A 10000-nucleotide genomic window follows, 5' to 3' on the forward strand; every position below is an offset into this window, starting at 1 on the left:
ATATATATATATATATATATACATATATATTAATATATATATATATATATATATATATATATATATATATATATATATACAGTATATATATATATATATATATGCGTAAAATTCACAGGAAAACGTGATGCTCAGATGCAGAAGAACCACAGGGAAAATGAAAATACAGAATATACACTTGAGTCCTGACTAGTTTCGTGATACTTCCTCAGAGGACTGATTTATTGAGAGAGGTTTCTTACATTTTATAGGGAAAGCAAAAGTACGAACATACATATAGAGATTTAGAGAACAATAACACTCCCTTACCCGCTACCTGGGCTTGACTCAGGTGTGCGTAGGAGGAGTCCGAAAGCTCGTTAGACACCTGCTAAAAAGGGTCATTTCTAGTGGCGGGTATATTCTTGTTTTCTTCTTATTTTACTTTCATTACAGTTATTTATATGTCAATGCGGTAGCCTTATCTATATAAATACATAAGCAAAACATACACAAAATTACAAATATATATACATTTATATACATACACATATATATATATATATATATATATATATATATATATATATATATATATATATATATATATATATATATATACACACATATACATATACATACATACACACACATACATATACATATACATACACATACACATATACATATATATACATACATACAGATACAAATACATATACATATACATAAATACTTACACATACACATACATATACATACACATACACATATACATATATATACACACACATATATACATGTATACATATATACACATACATACCTATGCATATATACATTTATATGTATACAACATTAATATCATAAACATATAATCATGTATATATCAATACTTATATCTAGCATAACACTATATAGTGCCAATATACTTATGCATACTATATAAAATAATTGTTTCTTTTAATGAATGGTAGCTTAGGTCTAAATATTAATTTCACACCGACGTTAATTATTCACAATACATTCAATTCTACATTAAGTGGTTAATGTTTTTTTATATAGTTTACAAATCTCTTTACATATAAAGGCGTCGAGTTTATACATTCCATGACCAATATTCAAGTTGTTTTCAAAGGTTTCTTTTATGAAACTGGACTCTATGATGTTTCTTTCTACTAAGTTATTTGAATGAACCAAATAACTGTAATTAAAGTAAAATAAGAAGAAAACAAGAATATACCCGCCACTAGAAATGACCCTTTTTAGCAGGTGTCTAACGAGCTTTCGGACTCCTCCTACGCACACCTGAGTCAAGCCCAGGTAGCGGGTAAGGGAGTGTTATTGTTCTCTAAATCTCTATATGTATGTTCGTACTTTTGCTTTCCCTATAAAATGTAAGAAACCTCTCTCAATAAATCAGTCCTCTGAGGAAGTATCACGAAACTAGTCAGGACTCAAGTGTATATTCTGTATTTTCATTTTCCCTGTGGTTCTTCTGCATCTGAGCATCACGTTTTCCTGTGATTTTTACGCATAAATGGATACCACGTACTCCTTCCAGACTTTCTGTACGACTTTCCCTATCTTGGTATATATTATTAGAGAATTTACAGACGCCCTCACACGCGCCCATACTACTAAAGAACACCTGCGGTTTCTTCGTGAATGCTGGGAGGAACAAGTCATTCCGAAATGCATGATAACGAAATCCCTATTGGAAATAGAAGATCAACCATTTGGTGATATACAGAGAAGTATATTAGAAAAGCATATAAATTCAATGAAAATTAAAAACCGAAGAGCGTTTGAAGACCTAACAAGAAAAAGGAGACATTTTGAAGCCTCAATACCAACGGATTGGAAAGACTCACTTCAAGGTTTCTGCTATGGAGAAATGAACGAAAAAGTGTATAGAAAACTCAAACAAAAGCATGACACGAAACTCAATGCACTGATAGAAAGTAGCCCGTGGACTACAAACGTTAATCCAGAATGTGTGGTTAATTTGTCAAATAAAATTCTAGATAAAAATGTGAAGTGTGCCTTGGGATACGGTTTAAATTTCTCGATGTCATCAAGTGCAGTGAATAGTGTAGAAATTACAAATGGAGTGTGTAACCTGGAGAAATTCAGTGATATTTCTGTAGAAGAAGTAAATATGATTAAGGGTATTATATACAGCAATATGAAAAAACCAGTGGTTCCAAATTGCCCAAAAAGATTCAAGAGAGCAATTGCCGAATTGAAGCAAGATAGAAATATTAAGTTGACAAAAGCCGATAAATCTGGAGCACTGGTAATCTTGAATAAAAATGATTATATAGAAAAAATGGAAAACCTCTTGAGTGATGAAAACACATACATGGAATTAAGAAAAAATCCAATTGAGTTTGTGAATAGTAGTTACAACAAAAAAGTGAAAGAGTTATTAAAAGGGAATGAAGATCTGATAAAAAAGGTTTGTACAATATCACCAACATTGCCATATATGTATGGAACTATTAAAACTCATAAGCCAAATTATCCAGCTAGGCCAATAATTAGCTCTGTAGGTTCAGCAGCATATAAATTATCTAAGTACCTTGTGAATATCCTCAATCCTTTAGTTGGCACCATCTCATATTCAAATATAAAAAATAATGTAGACTTGATTAACAAACTGAATGAAGTACAGATCAACAGTACCTGTAGGCTTGTCAGTTTTGATGTAGTCTCACTATTCAAAAAAGTACCTATTGATGACATGTTGGAATTTTTATCTGAAACATTAGATAATAGACAATTGAATCTACCATTCTCCATACACACTTTAATAGAATTAATTAAATTATGTATAAAAGATTGTAAATTTGAATTCAATGGGAGATTTTATGCACAAACTTTTGGTATGGCTATGGGAAACCCTTTATCCCCAGTATTGAGCAATCTATACATGGAATTTTTTGAAAGCAGAATCGTAAATAACATCATACCTAATAATGTAAAATGGTTTCGATATATTGACGACATAATATGTGTGTGGCCAGGAAATGAAAATTTAGATAACTTTCTTCTTAGATTGAATAGTTTGGTACCATCAATAAATTTCACTATGGAGCTGGAGAATAATTGTACCCTACCTTTTTTGGATTGTCGCATACATAGATGTAATAATAGTCTCAAGTTCAGTGTATACAGAAAGCCAACGAATATCTCGGCATATGTCCATTATTACTCAAACCAAGGCAACAAAGTTAAGAAATCTGTATTTACTTCTATGTTTTTAAGAGCATTCCGAGTCTGCAGCCCTGAATATATTGATGACGAAATAAATGGTATTAGAGCAATAGGTAAAAAACTAAAGTATCCTGAAATTGTATTAGATGATGCCCTAAGAACAGCAAAAAAGACTTTTTTCGGTAATGATAACAGAAAAAACTATAACACACAAAATTTACTTGTATTACCTTATTGTGATTCATTTAAAGAAATTCCCCAACTGTTAAAAAACTTCAATGTAAATGTAGCATTTAAGAGTAAAAATACAATAAAAACAGCCTTAATAAAGAATTCTCCTGACATTACCAAGGGATGTGTATATCGTATTCCATGCAATGCTTGTGAAAAATACTATATTGGTCAAACTGGTAAAGCCCTAGAAAAGAGAATTGAACAACATAAGAAAAGTGTCAGGTATGCTCAAGATAATAATGCACTCTTTGCCCACGTTAGAGATAAAAATCACCCTATTAATTGGTCAGGTGCAAAGAAATTGGTTCATTCAAATAACTTAGTAGAAAGAAACATCATAGAGTCCAGTTTCATAAAAGAAACCTTTGAAAACAACTTGAATATTGGTCATGGAATGTATAAACTCGACGCCTTTATATGTAAAGAGATTTGTAAACTATATAAAAAAACATTAACCACTTAATGTAGAATTGAATGTATTGTGAATAATTAACGTCGGTGTGAAATTAATATTTAGACCTAAGCTACCATTCATTAAAAGAAACAATTATTTTATATAGTATGCATAAGTATATTGGCACTATATAGTGTTATGCTAGATATAAGTATTGATATATACATGATTATATGTTTATGATATTAATGTTGTATACATATAAATGTATATATGCATAGGTATGTATGTGTATATATGTATACATGTATATATGTGTGTGTATATATATGTATATGTGTATGTGTATGTATATGTATGTGTATGTGTAAGTATTTATGTATATGTATATGTATTTGTATCTGTATGTATGTATATATATGTATATGTGTATGTGTATGTATATGTATATGTATGTGTGTGTATGTATGTATATGTATATGTGTGTATATATATATATATATATATATATATATATATATATATATATATATATATGTATGTATGTATATAAATGTATATATATTTGTAATTTTGTGTATGTTTTGCTTATGTATTTATATAGATAAGGCTACCGCATTGACATATAAATAACTGTAATGAAAGTAAAATAAGAAGAAAACAAGAATATACCCGCCACTAGAAATGACCCTTTTTAGCAGGTGTCTAACGAGCTTTCGGACTCCTCCTACGCACACCTGAGTCAAGCCCAGGTAGCGGGTAAGGGAGTGTTATTGTTCTCTAAATCTCTATATGTATGTTCGTACTTTTGCTTTCCCTATAAAATGTAAGAAACCTCTCTCAATAAATCAGTCCTCTGAGGAAGTATCACGAAACTAGTCAGGACTCAAGTGTATATTCTGTATTTTCATTTTCCCTGTGGTTCTTCTGCATATATATATATATATATATATATATATATATATATATATATATATATATACATATATATATATATATATAATTATATAAATATACAAAAAAGCTTGATCAAGGCACCAGCCACCCATTGAGATAATAGCGCTGGAGAGTTATTGGGTTCTTTGACTGGTCAGATAATAATACATTGGATCCCTCTCAGGTTACAGCTTATTTTTTCCTTGCCTACACATACACTGAATAGTCTGTCTTATTATTTAAACCTTCTTCTCTTTCTTCATACACCTGACAGCACTTCGATAACTGAAAAATTCTTCTTCCACTAAGGGGTTAACTACTGTGCTGTAATTATTTAGTGGCTGCTCTCCTCTTGATAAGGGCCGAAGATAATCTTTAGCTATGGTAAGTGTAATGAAAGTACAGTAATACTTGGTGATAATTTCCAAGCTTTATTCAACACATTAGCAAACTACCATATCTGTAACAAAGAAAGGCAACAATGAATACAGTATCAACATAAATGCACATGTTAACACAAACACATAACTTATGAAAATCATGATATAAAACATTAACATAGGAAGAACAAAACAATAAACAAAACAATATGAATACTCAAACATTGACAGTAAGAAACAGCTAAGACCAACTGATATTATCACAGTAAGCAGCTCTTCCAGGAAAAGGACATTCTAAAATCAAACCTTTGTTGTTTATTCTTGGGTAATGCCATTGTCTTCTTATCATGGTCTTCCACTGTCTTGGGTTAGTGTTCTCTTGCTTGAGGGTCCAATCAGGCTCACTATTTGTTTCCTTATTTTCATTCCTCACTGGGCTATTTTCCTCGTTAGAGACCTTTGGTTTGAAGTGCCCCGCTTTTCCAACTAGGGTTGTAGCTTAGCAAGTAGGTATGACTACTCAGTCTCTGTCTGTCTCTTGGGTAAGGGGAAGAGGTAGCAGTCATACCTTGGTGAGAGGGGGTACCACGAGAGTGGGTAGGCCCATTTCAGCACCAAGATAGTTCGGCGTTGATAGTTCAGCGCTAGGACATTTCAGTTTTAAATGCAGAAACAATTATAAGTTAGTAATCATTTTGGAACTTAGACAGAAGGTTTTAAACAAAAGCATTCTGGCAATGAAAATACTTTATTTAATTAAAATTTTGCGTCCTGATTTTGATATATAAATTAGAAAAATAATTTGATAGATTATGCATAATAGCTTACAAATATTCTGACTTATTTATATTACCATACTCCGATAAAACATATAATATTTTCTCGTCTTCCTTGCACAATTTTAATAACTTTTCTTGTGGCTCATGACCAGCTTTAAGTTTTTCGTAATGTTCATCGCATCATTTTTGCAATTTTTTAGTGCCTCAATAAAATTTCAAATTGTTGGATGTAATGGTGATCTTCCAATTTCTCTCCGGTTTGGACGACCAATGTTGTTGTCTTCAAATCAATTCGAAAGAAGAATTAGATCCTCAGAACATCGACATGACTGTCATGGTTATTAACTGGAACAATGGAAAGAGCTTTATGGCATAATTTTGCCGTGTAAAACAAAGTTCGCATTTGTATTATATGAAACCGTCTGACCCATACTTTTGTTATGTTTCAGTAAATTTTGAGATAAGTGAAATAAACATCCTCTGATTTGCACATCGGGAAAAGAGTCACCCATTATTGTTATAACAGCATGTGCAAAATAGCAGTTAATGATACCAGGCTGCGTATTGGATACCATCTCCTTAATTATTCATAGCATTCTCACATATGTTGCACGCTGTTTATTCTGCAAACGTGCATAATATAGTATGAGGTGAACACCATCGAAATAATGCATACTTGATATAACAGTTGAGGTGCAATGGCAACGTTCCCATCAACATACCAGATAGTTGACGTTGCTAAATGTTACGGCCAAGGTCACCCTACCAAAAATGAAGTTTCTCTCGTCATTAATACCTTCAACAACAAAGCTAAATTTTTTCCTCGCTGTCAGGCATGGGTTTATAAACTTTGTATTTTTCAGGATTTTGTAAATCTTCAATGGATCTTGTGTCTTCAGGAATACGTTACCTGCGTTCCTTTTGCGTCGAATAACTCCTTGCTTGTTGATTAGGCAGATGGCCAATAGCAGATTGAGACATATTTTCCAGAGTTTTATTGGTTACAATACTAGATAGTTTGTAAGCTCCTCGCATCTTTGGCGTGCATACGTTTTCCCTCTTTCTACCTCTACTTGCACTGGATGTAATAGTTCATTTTATTTATAACTTCTTCTAAAGTGCGAATTCTAGCACATCTACTCTCCTCATTGCCTCATCAAAACTACACTATCTTTATGTAGCATTAAGAATGCATCACTTCCCATATAGATATTCACAAGAGTTATAAAATAAGATTTATTATTTCTTGTCCTTGAAGTGCTTTCTTCACAGCTGAAGTTTTGATGGAATCAAAAACTTTCCATAGTCTATAAATACCATACATAGTGGTTTGGTAAACTGTTGATTTCCTCATTAGCTGGTTAATTACATGGATATGATCAGTTTTAGGGGCAACAAAAATAAAACAGTCTCCTTATTAACAGCTCTTGCATTTTGCATAATTTTCCTAATCCTACTTTATTTAAGTCTTCAATTTTTTTGTGTTCTCATTTAACTATCACATTATGGGGCATTCAAGATTTGGTTTCCCTAAACCACAAATAATGTCCACAATATTTTAGTGTTATTCCAACATTTTCTTGCTTTTTTAGATTCTTTTATTTAAAATGAGTTGATTACTTTTTTCCAACTTATTTTGTTTCTATTGAAAAGGTTGAAAGATGAATGGATTATCTACATGTGTCTTCAAGAGAAAAATTACCTAGATTTGATGATGGAAGTATAAGTACTTATAGAAAGGACATGTTTATTAAGTTTCCAAAAACTGAAGGAGGTACAGACTTCACTTTAAATATCATTCCCATATATTATAATGAAAACTTGCTCCATCAACATGGATCTTAAGAGTCAAGAACTGTTTCTCACGGTTCTAAGTAAGGTCGATCACAGCGATATCGTAATTCCTGAGGCGTCATCAATATGGTTCCCTTTAGGTCCTGAATCCGGGAGAGGAAACACTTCGTGGGTAATGGTAAGGTCCAAAGTGATACCCGAGACCTTGGTTGTAGGCGAGTGGGAATCTGTTGCTGTAGGTGAGAGGGAGATCGTGGCCGATTGCTGTTTGTCAGCGGAGATGCTAGATTCTGCAAGTGAGGGAGGGAATCCATAGGCTGAAAAAGAATGTTTCATGTTCTTTACTTATTTACATTATAAACAAATATTCAAAATTAAGATATATTTATGCATTGACAAAATACCTAAATCAATCTTTTAGTCACCAAGATATATTCCAAAGTACATTAAGAAAATTAATAGTTGTGCGAGCAGACAAATCATTGTCTTGGGTAATATTTCTTTAATTCTATAGAAATAAGGACAAAATTAAAATTATTCCATGATTTATTTCTCAAAAAAAAAAAATCTTAACTAACCCAAAAATATAGTTTGAAATATCTAATTTCAAAGAAAATAAATGAATGGTTCTTTCAAGAAAAATGAACTTACGTTGTGTGTAGTGAAGAACGAAGGCCTTAGATTTTCCAATGGCTACAGCCAAAATAAAGAAAAAAATCTGCAAAGAAAATTTCAAAGAAATTTTAATTTTAAATGATACCTCATTGAATGCTAAGTTAAATGATTTCGTAATTAATCTTCTATATATTATGGCAAAATCTACATTTCATGAACTTTCTCTTTGAAAATCAATGGGGAAAATGCTATGACTTCAACAAAATAATTTGGTTTTAACTGATTACCAAAATACACTATTTTGTTAAAACTTCGATTATAATTATAGTGTTGGATGCACAAGCACTTTAGATACTACTGAAAAACTGACCGTTGGCAACTGTAACCTGTGATTTTAAATCATCATGAAAATTATGACTACCCATTTAACTCTCTGGCATCAAAGTAATGCGAAATTGTGTTCGGGAGGAAGTAGGGAATCTGTTCATCGATATCTTTCAAGTAAACAGGCATGAACCTCTCATACCTGACAATGAGAGATCATTTCAGTCTACTCAGACATTCTACCGAGCATAATGATACTCATACTCACCAAGCCCTTCATTATGAATGAGTAGTTGTGTGATGGCGATCCTTCTTCAGAATACTTAACAGCAGGTGTGTGCAACCTTTTCGAAAGAAGGGCCACCACTCAAGAATCTCATGTTATGGAGGGCCGCACATACGGATCTTACAATAAAAAAAAAAAAGAAGAAAAAAATAAAAAATTAGTTTAGTATATTTAACTAATGAAAAACGTTCTGTTGTAACAAAGGCTTCACAGGACATGTTAATGTAATGTGTAATACATAATAAAGTCAAAACTCTTCTTTGACCTATGTCAAGCGAATTATCTCAAGAACTAAGATTCTTAACATTCTCATCATAAACAAAATACTGTTGATTTTACACCCAGATATCCATCTGAATTATATATGGATATATCTCAGGGCCTATTTATTATTAGATATAGCTGTAATACGTATGTGAAGATAACTGTAAATGAATTTTCCAAGTGTCCATCAATTAGTGAATATCGAAATTTATTCTTAAACAGGTCCATTTTTTATAAGAGCATTTCACATATATACGGGCTACCAGACAAAGCCATCATCATCTTAAGGTCATGGAATCTCATTGAAAATTCTTCTTGTAGAGCTACCAACCTGTCACCATATTTCAGACACTGTTCATCTTTTATTACATGGTTGTTTAATGCTTGGAAGTGGGAACGTAATTTGATCTGAAACTCTTTGATCAGGGAGAACCGGTCATTAATAAGGTGATCTTTCCCTTGAAGCATAACATCCAGGATAATATCTAACAAAAATCCTAAGTCATACTTCCATTCATTATCATTCATTTCAGGGATTGAGTTACGTTTCATGTCTAAGAAGAGCACAATTTCATACAAAAGTTTCCTGCCTTACTTAGCCATCTGAGATCACAAAAATACTTCATATCACAGTGATGTGCTTCAGTATCTGCCAGTAACTCTTTAAACTGGCGATGATTCAGACCTTTTGACCTAATAAAGTTGGGTGCTTACACAAGAACATTTGTTACATATGGAAAATTTATCATCTTTACACACAAAGCTTCCCGATGTATAATACAGCTCAGGACAATAA

Source organism: Palaemon carinicauda, chromosome 20 (genome assembly GCF_036898095.1).
Source record: "Palaemon carinicauda isolate YSFRI2023 chromosome 20, ASM3689809v2, whole genome shotgun sequence".
Taxonomy (NCBI): Eukaryota; Metazoa; Arthropoda; class Malacostraca; order Decapoda; family Palaemonidae; genus Palaemon; species Palaemon carinicauda.